General features: G+C 42.4%; 1 pseudogene; it reads right to left on the minus strand.

The window, feature by feature from the left end:
• LOC104999762 overlaps window positions 1–10,483 on the minus strand; it is a 70,421-nt pseudogene extending 59,938 nt beyond the window's left edge.
• Between the last annotated feature and the right edge of the window lie 713 nt (window positions 10,484–11,196).

Genomic DNA, 11,196 nt, shown 5'->3' on the forward strand with positions numbered 1-11,196 from the left:
GATGCTAAAGCTGAAACTCCAGTACTTTGGCCCCCTCGTGCGAAGAGTTGACTCATTGGAAAAGACTCTGATGCTGGAAAGGGATTAGGGGCAGGAGGAAAAGGGGACGACAGAGGATGAGATGGCTGGATGGCATCACTGACTCGATGGACGTGAGTCTGAGTGAACTCTGGGAGTTGGTGATGGACAGGGAGGCCTGGCATGCTGCGATTCATGGGGTCGTGAAGAGTTGGACACACTGAGCGACTGAACTGAACTAAAGGAAAAACAAAAAAGCTGGTGAGTGACAGAGCCATGATTTGAATTTGGTTTCTCTGACTTTAAAGCTGATGCTCTTAAAGGGAAGTGTTACTCGCTCAGTCGTGTCTGACTCTTTGCGACTCCATGGACTGTAGCCACGAGGCTCCACTGCCCACGGGACTTCCAGGTAGGAATACTGGAGTGGGCTGCCATTTTCTTCTCCAGGGATCTTCCCAACCCAGGGACTGAACCCGGGTATCCAGCATTGCAGATGGATTCTTTACCACCCGAGCCACCAGGGAACTGACCCTGTGGAATTATTGCCTCCTGTACAACCAGAGAGGGCTCCACTTTTCTTCTCAGTTTTATAGAGACCACAGGAGTGTCTTATCACCCCATTCTTCAGACTGGCCTGAGCTGAACTTTATTGTTAGGTAAAAAACTATGCATTTGGAATCTTCTAGTATGTGAGGAATCTGGAAATTGCTGCTCAATCTCAGGATCACAGTGTTCAGGTCAGAGCAACAGAAACTTCCAAACATCTTGGGGCTAATGGCATTATAAAACCCAAGTATTTGTAGGCCAAGGCTAGGGGAGCTCTAGGAAGAGGCCATCTGAGAAACCCAGCCAGATGTATGGGGAAAAAAAAAAAAAAACAGGGCAAAACCAAGGGATGAAAGAATTTGGGTGGGTATGTTTGTGACTTTCTGGGACACTCAGAAATTGTAGCAGTTCTCAATCTCATATGCTCAAGAACTATCACACTTATCTTTCCTTGAAAACAAAAGTCCCCAACCTTTTTGGCACCAGAGACCAGTTTCATGGAAGACAATTTTTTCCATAGACTGGGGGTTGGGGGGAGGCATGGTTTTGGGTTGATTCAAGCACATTGCATTTATTGTGCCCTGAAGACTCTTGAGAGTCCCTTGGACTGCAAGGTGATCCAACCAGTCCATTCTGAAGGAGATCAGCCCTGGGATTTCTTTGGAAGGAATGGTGCTAAAGCTGAGACTCCAGTACTTTGGCCACCTCATGTGAAGAGTTGACTCATTGGAAAAGACTCTGATGCTGGGAGGGATTGAGGGCAGGAGGAGAAGGGGACGACGGAGGATGAGATGGCTGGATGGCATCACTGACTTGATGGATGTAAGTCTCAGTGAACTCCGGGAGTTGGTGATGGACAGGGAGGCCTGGCATGCTGCGATTCATGGGGTCACAAAGAGTCGGACAAAACTGAGCGACTGATCTGATCTGATCTGATAAATGGCAAACCATTGCAGTATTCTTGCCTGGGAAATCCCATGGGCAGAGGAGCCTGACACAAAAAGTCAGACCCAATTGAAGTGACTTAGCACATATTTCTATTACTATTGGACTTCCCTGGTGGCTCAGATGGTAAAAGCGTCTGCCTACAATGGGGGAGACCCATGTTCAATCCCTGGATCAGGAAAATCCCCTGGAGAAGGAAATGGCAACCCACTCCAGTACTCTTGCCTGGAAAATCCCATGGACGGAGGAGCTTGGTAGGTTACAGTCCATGGGGTCGCAAAGTCAGACACGACTGAGCGACTTCACTTTCACTTTCTTTTACTTTCTATTACTATCAGCTCCACCTCAGATCATCAGGCATAGATCCTAGAGACTGGGGACCCTTATTTGAAAACAACTGAGGTTCTCTCTCCCTGGTGGGTTAGAAATTCAACCTTACTTAGTCCTGGGGACATCTCCTGGGGAGGGTCCTGGGTCATTGGCCCTCAGTGTGCCTTGGTTGCTGAGAATCATGAATCCAGCCCACGTGGTATGATTCTTGCCCTGCTGACTTTAATCCACAAATGGAACAAGATCATCTTTGTTAAAGCAGAGAACTACACAGCCATTCCATGCTGAAATCTTGCTATTTTTCCAGAACATTACTAATCAGCCCCCTCAGGTCTCTGCTGCTCATTGAGAGAATGCAGCTCTTTGTCTTCCTCTTCAACTTTTGAAAATGTCTTTAATTTTTAGAGAAATTATGTTCATCGCAGCACTGTTTATAATTATTTTTATTTTTGCTTTTATAAGCTGCTGCTGCTGCTGCTAAGTCGCTTCAGTCGTGTCTGACTCTGTGCAACCCCAGAGACGGCAGCCCACCAGGCTCCCCCGTCCCTGGGATTCTCCAGGCAAGAACGCTGGAGTGGGTTGCCATTTCCTTCTCCAATGCATGAAAGTGAAAAGTGAAAGTGAAGTCGCTCAGTCGTGTCCAACTCCTAGCGACCCCATGGACTGCAGCCTACTAGGTTACTCTGTCCATGGGGTTTTCCAGGCAAGAGTACTGGAGTGGGTTGCCATTGCCTTCAGAGGAATTCCCTTTAATCTCCAACTCTATTTTCCCATCCCTTTAGGACTATCCTGGCATGCCCTCTTTTGAGATTTAGGCCAGGAATTGCAAACTCAAGTGACTGCAGAGGCTAGATAAGAATAGAGGTGAGTGGAATAGCTTGGCAGGTCTGTCTAGAGGGGCTGCTGCCTAGTTCTGGCTTGCTGTCATCACTCATGTTGCCCTGTGTTGCTGAATCTTGTGATTTTTCAAGAAAATCTAGAAATCTAGACTTTTATGAGCAATCTCTTTCCTGTCAAGTGTTGCCTCAGGCATTTAAAATTATTCTGTGTAGGCCAAGGTAAAATGTCCATGGGCCACCTGGTTGCCATGGCCACTGCAGGCTTTTGAGAACAAAAACCAAGGAAGAAAGGTGTTTTATAGTCACAGACCTTCCCTGGGGCAGGGAAGCACAGACTTTGGTACCTGACTGGATGCAAGGAAAAGGAAGGATGAAAAGATAGAAAGGAAAAGAACATAAATGAATTTCTCAAACGATTGTCCTACTACAAAAAAATGCTGCTTTTACTCACAGTGTCTGTTTTCCTGAAAAGGAAACTTCTTTGGGTTTTAGGCTTTGTTTTTTTCAAATCAGTTATTTGGGAATTATAACTTAACTTACTTTTGGTTCAGCCTAATCTTAACTTACTTGTGGCACACACAGGTCTGGATTCTGAGTGATCTTGCTTTATGAACATAGAGTTTATACTTGTTGAATGGTAAAGCCAATATTATTTTTACATTGTTGGAGTTAAGGTTTAGTGAAATTTATTTGGTTCATTTCTAGTTTTTGAGGCATATTTTGCTCATTTTAGTTTTTCAAAACCATTTCTAACTCTGGAGAGACATTTCACAAGGCTGTGCCAATGGTTCAAAGGATGAGAAGTGTGAAAGAATTAGAGTCAGTTTCTTCTGTTCTACTACTGTTAATGAATGAATCTATATTTATGGAGCCCTCTATTAGTACAGATTAATTTGACTGAAAGTAACAAATATCCAGTTCAAACTGGCTTAAGTACAGAAGGGATTTCCATGGAAGAGTGAAAAATTATTTCTCTCAAGTGGTAATCACATGGCTCAAGGGCGCCACTGATGTCGTGAAGACTTGATTTCTCTCCATTTCTCAGCTCTGCCTCATGTCTTATTCACTTCATTCTGAGGTTCCCTGCAATGGCCATGGAAGCTCCAGACTCAGATTCTCCTTACTGCTAGCAGACCCAGAGGAAAACATGATGCCTTTTTCCCATCAGTCCCATGAAAATCCTCTCTGGCTCTAATTTGGTTACAAGTCAACCTCCACTACAACCCCCAAAGCAATTGCTTGATGGAGAAGTCAGCTTTTTGATCGACTAAGCCTGAGTTAATGTCAGTCCCACCACTACCTCCCATCAATGCCAGTTGACTCCTGAAGTGGAATCAGTTCTACCCAAAGCACAAGGACTGAGAGCTGGAGAAGGGGCCTCCAGAGCAAGGTTGGGATGCTGTTACTTGAAGAAGAATCTATGGATGTTAGGAAAAATAATATATGTCTATGCTGAGTACTTGGAATAGTAAATATATGCTTTTCATCATCATATTTCCAATACATCATCTTCAGAATTCCTAACAAATATGCTAATGGTGAATAGTGTTAACTTCATGTAATAGAGATATTATTTGGGGAAGTCAAATATAAGAGGGAATGTTGAATATTGTATGTGGAGGACTCTGGTTATATTTGGAAGAATTTAGAGATGGGGTAATAACTCATCAAATGTCTGTGTCTTTTTTAAACAATGACTCTAAAAGCTCTTTGAAGATGAGATTCACAACTTGTCCTGCTTGGTCTTTTCTCACAGGCCCTGGCTTCATACAGGTAAGCATATAAGAAATAATGGTTTGAACTATTGAGGAATTGATGACATGAAATAACAGCTACCACTTATGGAATGTTATTTTCTAGGCTGTATAAGACTTGATTTAAAATCCTGACTATGCCAGCAAGTGACTCAATTATCTCAAACATTGTCTATAAGATGGGCTTCCCTGGTGACTCAGACGGTAAAGAATCTGCTTGCAATGTGGGAGACCTAGGTTCGATCCCTGGGTTGGGAAGATCCCCTGGAGAAGGCATGGCAATCCACTCCAGTGTTCTTGCCTGGAGAATCCCCGTGGACAGAGGTGCTTGGTGGGCTACAGTCCATGGGGTCACAAAGAGTCGGACACGACTGAATGACTAAGCATAGCATAGCACGTCTATAAAATGGGACTAATAGCAATACTTATTCTGGATTCTTTTGAGGCATAAATCTGACATAGAAAGACCTTGGCATGGTTAGCACTCACCAAGTGCTGGCTTTTATTATTTTCATGTTAGTTTTTAATGATTAACACTTGTTAATCATTAAAACATTATCATGCTTTATTCTTCCAAAAAATAGACTTATCAGGAAAATGCTATTTTTTTCTCCCATTTACCTGCAAGAAAATGGGCTCAGAAAGTTGAAGCTACTCAGTCAGGGTCATATGTAAGGAAAGGGTGAAACTGGGATTGAATACAGGTTTGCCTGCCTCCAGATTCCATGTCCTAAATTACTATTCTATTGTGCCTTCCTATCCTTTAGTACACCAACAGAGAAGTTACTCAATCCCTGAATTCCCGTTTCCTTGTGGGTGGGCGAGGCAAACCACTGGTAATGTGGAAAGAAACCAAATAACTTTTTGCCTTAATTTTTTTTTTCCACATAGAGTAGTTCTGTATAGCCCCTACACTTAGGCTTTTGTGTTTGTGACGAGTTCAAATGAATGTGCAATATAAGACCCTTCTTCAGTTAGACCAGAGCCTCTGATGAGTGCTGTGGCCTCAGACACCTACATGGTAACCCACACATGGTTCATCTCAAAGCTGTGCTTGTTGCTGCAGGGATGGCATTGGCTGTGAAGCCCCCTTCCTCTTGCTCATGGACAGTCAACAGGAGATTTCGCTGAGCAGCCAAGAAGTACCTACTCAGTTTGGGGCATTGTTCTGAGCACTTAAAAACTATTATCTCATTGAATCTTCTCAAGAACCCTTTGAGGTAAACCATCACCTGTGCTTTCATTCTGAATCCAAAATACAATGCTTACTCCTTGCCAGAAACTGTTCTAACTGCTTCATATATACTGGGTGACCTTGTTTAATCCTCATGAACAACCCTATGAGGTAAGATACTATTATTATCATCCCTATCCAACTGTTAAGGAAATGAAGTCTGGGAAGATGAAACCTGCCCAAGGTCACACATTTGGTAATTGGTGGCTCTTGGGATTTGAACCCAAGCAATCTGGCCTCAGAAAGCACATTACCTACTAACTACCCTGGGCAGTCACCTCCCATTCCCCCTATAGCTTAAAGGAGTTAACTGTTTTATTTTTTGCTCCTGAAACTTTAATCACATAAACACAGCAGCTCTGCCTAAAGTGACCATTGTTGATCCTCAACATAAACCCAGTGACTGAATTTTCTAGAATATTTAGGTAATTAGAAAAGTAGGAAACAGTGAAGGGTGTTGGCCTTGTACTTAGATGTTAGTCATTTATTGGCTGCATGGCCTTGGACAAGTTACTTGCATCTTAGAGCTTCAATTTATTCATCAGTAAAATGGGGTAATAATATGTCTGTGCCATGGGGAGTAGTGAAGATTCCATGAGGAAACCATATGAAGACCTCATATAATGTCTGAAATGAGGAAAGAGTCCAGTAAGTAGTAGATATTTTTTATTGTTATAGACAAATATTTTGCCATTATAGGGACTGACTTTGTGTAGGTACTCTATTAAACCTGCCTTACGAACATCATTTAAAAAAATCTTCTTCATTTTGTAATTAATCACTTGATGGTATTGTCTAATGAATCTAATGAATGTCAGTCTCTCTTCCTGAGCTATAAACTGCACTAGACTGTAACTTTGACGTATTTCTTCATGTTGTCCTCTCTTGGTACATGGCCTTACTGGGGGCCTGGGCATGCAGAAGGAACATCTTGTGTCCAGTGACTTGAACAAGGTTTGGCCATTTGTGGAATAAAGCATTTAAGGACAGCTCTGGATATAGGGACATCAGTTTAGAAAATCCAGTCGAGGATTTATTCTTGGGTCCAGCATCATCTAATGAGCAGTTTTCTGTTCCAAGTACGGTTCAAGACTGACTTCATGCAAGTTTGGGTTTAGGCCAGTGTCCCCTGGAACATACCTTCTATGTATTTGCAGTGACCTTTCCCTTTGTTTCGGAGAAGGCAATGGCACCCCACTCCAGTACTCTCGCCTGGCAAATCCCATGGACGGAGGAGCCTGGAAGGCTGCAGTCCATGGGGTCGCTGCCACTGTTGCGCACCCTACTTAAAATATTCTCCCCCAAAGTGGCCTATCCCTTGTTTCAGTTAGTAATTATCTGTATTTGGAAGGAAAAACATTTACGTGTTGACAGTTGTTCTCTGAGGATATGAAGTACATAGCAGAGATCTTGGCATAGTTTTTGTCAAAAAAAAAAAAAAAAGCAAAAAGAGAAGAAACCTAAAGAAGGAGCTAGACTTTTACTTGAAACTGAAAAGATATCCTCTCCCACTCTTCCCCTCGTAAACATTATATATATATATTATAGTGACATTTTTAGTCCTTTTTGAAATGTATTGATTTGTTTCCTGTGAGTCATTGTCTGTTTCTTCTGTGTTAAAAAACATACTAAATATCAATGTGATGATATAAATATATATGTGTGGGTGGATGGGAGGGTGAAGGGAATTTTCCTTTAGATTCTACGAAGGGAAATAGCTTTCTTCTAGGTTCCCACATCATCAATCAACTCATCACATCCTCAATCTACTTCATTTTCTCCTTCAAAACAAAACCTAACAATCACATCTGGTTTTAAAGCTTGAGAAAAACATTTCAGAAAGTTCTGAGATGGTCCATTATTTGGTGGGATCATAGACATTTTTGTAGCCCAATTCTGGATTGAAGAGATGTCCAGACGCTATTTCCATTTTGGGCAGTAGAGGGCAGACGTCTCCAGTCCTGCCTTCCTTAAGATTACCCTGGCGACATTATGTTTATGCAAACAGCCTTTGACATAATAGCTTTGAAACAGCTGAAAATTGAATTGTGCCTTGAGGCCAAACATCTAGACCACCACCTTTGTTATATTCATCTGCCACAGTAAATTGGGTTCACCATTGGCTCCAGGAGCTGCTTTTTCCTGGATTCCAGTCCCACAATAACTTTGCGTAGGAGAAAGACAAATGCGACTTCCTTACACAAAATGTTGGCTGGATTTCATTTCGCAAATTCTTATCTGAGGGACTGGAGATTGCAGTGTGGATTTCTGCAGCCGTCTGAAGAAAAGAAAATAAAAGGAAAACTGGAAACCTAAACCAAATCCATCTAATACTGGAATCTCTCTGTGTGTTTCCATAGTTTTTTAGCTTCCCCGCTTAATCTAATTAGGGCTTTGCCTCCCGAAATAAATACCTAATAAAGAATGAACCTATTAAAAGTCTAAATTTACTACACACCCGTTTGTGCAAATGCTCTGCATGTTTCCTTGAAGCGGTAATGCCGATGAAATTGAACGTTGTTTGACTGGATAATGGTCTCCCGCTGTAAGACGGATTATAGAAAATAAACGTCGAGGGGGGGAAAGCCAGTCACTTTATTGAATTCCATCGATGATAATGCCATCACCTGAAATAGCTGCCTGAAAAGAGTGTAAATGGGAGTGAAGCAGCAGCATCTAGAGCCAATTTGCAACTGGGGAACAGTTCATTTTCTTGGAAGTAATTTTATTTTGTTTTGGGTTCACTGCCCTGGTTTGGGGGGAGTTGACAAAAAGATTTTAAAATGAAATCTGTTTGTGGGTATATAAAATGCTTTTCATAGGAGAGCATTTAGACATTGACTAATTGAATCATTCATTCAACAGTAAATATTTCACGAGGACCTATTGTGTGCTGGACACTATTTGGGAGCTGCTGCTGCTGCTAAGTTGCTTCAGTCCTGTCCGACTCTGTGCGACCCCAGAGACGGCAGCCCACCAGGGTCCCCCGTCCCTGGGATTTTCCAGGCAAGAACACTAGAGTGGGTTGCCATTTCCTTCTCCAGTGCATGAAAGTGAAAAGTGAAAGTGAAGTCGCTCAGTCGTGTCTGACTCCTAGCGACCCCATGGACTGCAGCCTACCAGGCTCCTCTGTCCATGGGATTTGCCAGGCAACAGTACTGGAGTGGGGTGCCATTGCTTTTTCCAATTGGGAGCTGAGGGGATGCTAATGACCAAAACAGATGTGTTATTTCTCTCATGAAACTTACAGTCTAGTGGAGGATGTAGAATCCATTAGCAAATATTTATTAAACACCTACTTTGCTGCAAGATCATGATCACAAAATAACTATAAAGTTGCAACCCAGATGAGTATTGTGAAGGCAAAGTAGTGAGGATGCTGGACCAGGATGTATGCCATTCTTTTGAAGAAAAATTTTATGGCTTATCATGTAGTATCAAAGAGACTCCCAGGTCAGTATGAAGATTGGCCTATTAGAGAGTTTATTAATATGCTTGTGAATTTGACTAATGGGTTCATAATCACTCACCAAATTTTCTGGGATTCATGTTTCCTTTTCTTGATAGAAATCTATAATAATTCCCATCTGATTTGCCTTATAGGATGGATATGTGAGTAAAATAAGAGAATATGCCCCAAAGTGCTTTGTAGTTAATGAAAATAACAGATTATTATGGGCTGATGCTTTCCTAGGGCTTACCCATATGGGTCTTGCAGAATTCTTCGGGAGACAAGAGGAATGTAGGTTGATCAACAGTGAGCATTTCAAGCAGTTTATAGATAAGTGATGAAGTATATAGCATAGATGGTAAGATATACTGGGGGAGGTCAGGGAAAAGGTAAACCTTGAAGAATAAGTGGGGTTTAGAGAGAGGAGAGCAGGAATCCCAGGCTAGTCAACGTTTTGGGTTTATGGCATGCTGGCACAGACATTGGCAATAGGAACACAGTGGGTAGGAGTGGGAGGCTGTCCTGGTAGATGCAGCTCAAGTTCTGGGTGGTGCCACAGGATCCCCACGGACCATTTGTGAGGCTGACACCTGACATTATGTTAGATGGTACTCCAGAGGCTTTTTGCAAGGTCCTCTTCTGCCCATCGGCATCTACCCTTCTCTTGCTCAGTGTCCTGTTCATGTCTCACCCAGCTATTCCATATTCTCAACCACCCCTCCTCCAGGCCTTCCGTGCTCTTCCAGAACCCTGCTTTCCAAAGGTGTGTCTGGTTGTTAACTGGTGCAAAGACACTGATGGGAGAGCATGGGAACATTCACATTTGATTTCACTTTCCTGAAAAGACAGTGCTGAAAACCACAGTTTCTTAAACATGTGTAATGTATGAACCCCTTTTAAAGGAGAAAAATTCTCTGAACTGTAGAGAAAACAACCCCTATTTGGGAAATTCTGACCTAGTAAACTTTCGACTGCAAATTGTCACTGCAACAGAGAAGTTTTGGTCTTGTAGTTGGTGGACACTTTTTTTTCTTTTGAAATTATTGTTGAAATGAAAATATACGATTGAAAAATGTTTTTGAAACACTTAGGCCCTTGAGAAAATAGGCCTTTCCTTGCCCATTAAATTAAGCACTCCAGGGGACTCCCCATACCACCAGGGTCTCAGTGCCTGTCACTTGTCCCCATGTTTTCATTATATGTCTCATGACAGCCAAGTGGCATTTCTTTGATGATTAATGATGCCGGGGTTTCTTACCAGTGCCCATACTACCTCCTTGCGAGGACCCAAGAAGGACCCGTTCCCTGAACTCCTGTTCAAAAGTACTGTTGCAGTCAGGGTCAGTTCCACAGGCCGGTTCCACATTTAGCTGATGGAGAACTAGCCCTCTCTAGAAGTTTCTTATAAAGTCTCAGAGATTCAGCTTAATCATCTTCCTCAGTGTTCATGTCTTCTTCAGGCCTCATGGAGAAATCAGAGGAGACAGGCATTTGGAGAAAATATCTTAGATATTGGGGCAGGGTTTTGGTAAGATCAAGAGAGCATCTTCATCTTTGAATGATTCCGATCAAGCCAAATCATTCTTGCTTGTGCCTTTGTTATGTCTACATTTTGGGCAGCAGGAAAGAAAAAAAGAGATTGGAAAAAAGGGCAAAGATAGAGCATAAGAAATAAAGGGGTGGGATTTCCTTGGTGGTTCAGTGGCTAAGACTCTGTGCTCCTAATGCAGGGGGCCTGTTCGATCCCCTGTTGGGGGAACTAGATCCCACATGCCACAACTAAGAGTTTGCATGCCCCAACTAAAGATTCTGCATGCTGCAACGAGGGCCTATCGCAGGCAAATAAATAAATAATTAATTAAAATGTTAAAATAACCAGTGGAGAATTTGAGGGGCAAAAAAAAGAGAAAATAAAGCTGTTTCCTCATAGTAACATCAAAAAGGACATTAGGCAGTGGGACTAATATATTGAATATCTTCTATACACCAGGTGATTTATGCTGCATCCTACTATATAGTGTGGAGGAATCTCCACCCACAAAATCAGATATGTGATGTGTGTGTGTGTGTGTGTCTGTG

The sequence above is a fragment of the Bison bison genome, unplaced genomic scaffold (assembly GCF_000754665.1).
Source record: "Bison bison bison isolate TAMUID 2011002044 unplaced genomic scaffold, Bison_UMD1.0 scf7180017864363, whole genome shotgun sequence".
NCBI lineage: Eukaryota > Metazoa > Chordata > Mammalia > Artiodactyla > Bovidae > Bison > Bison bison.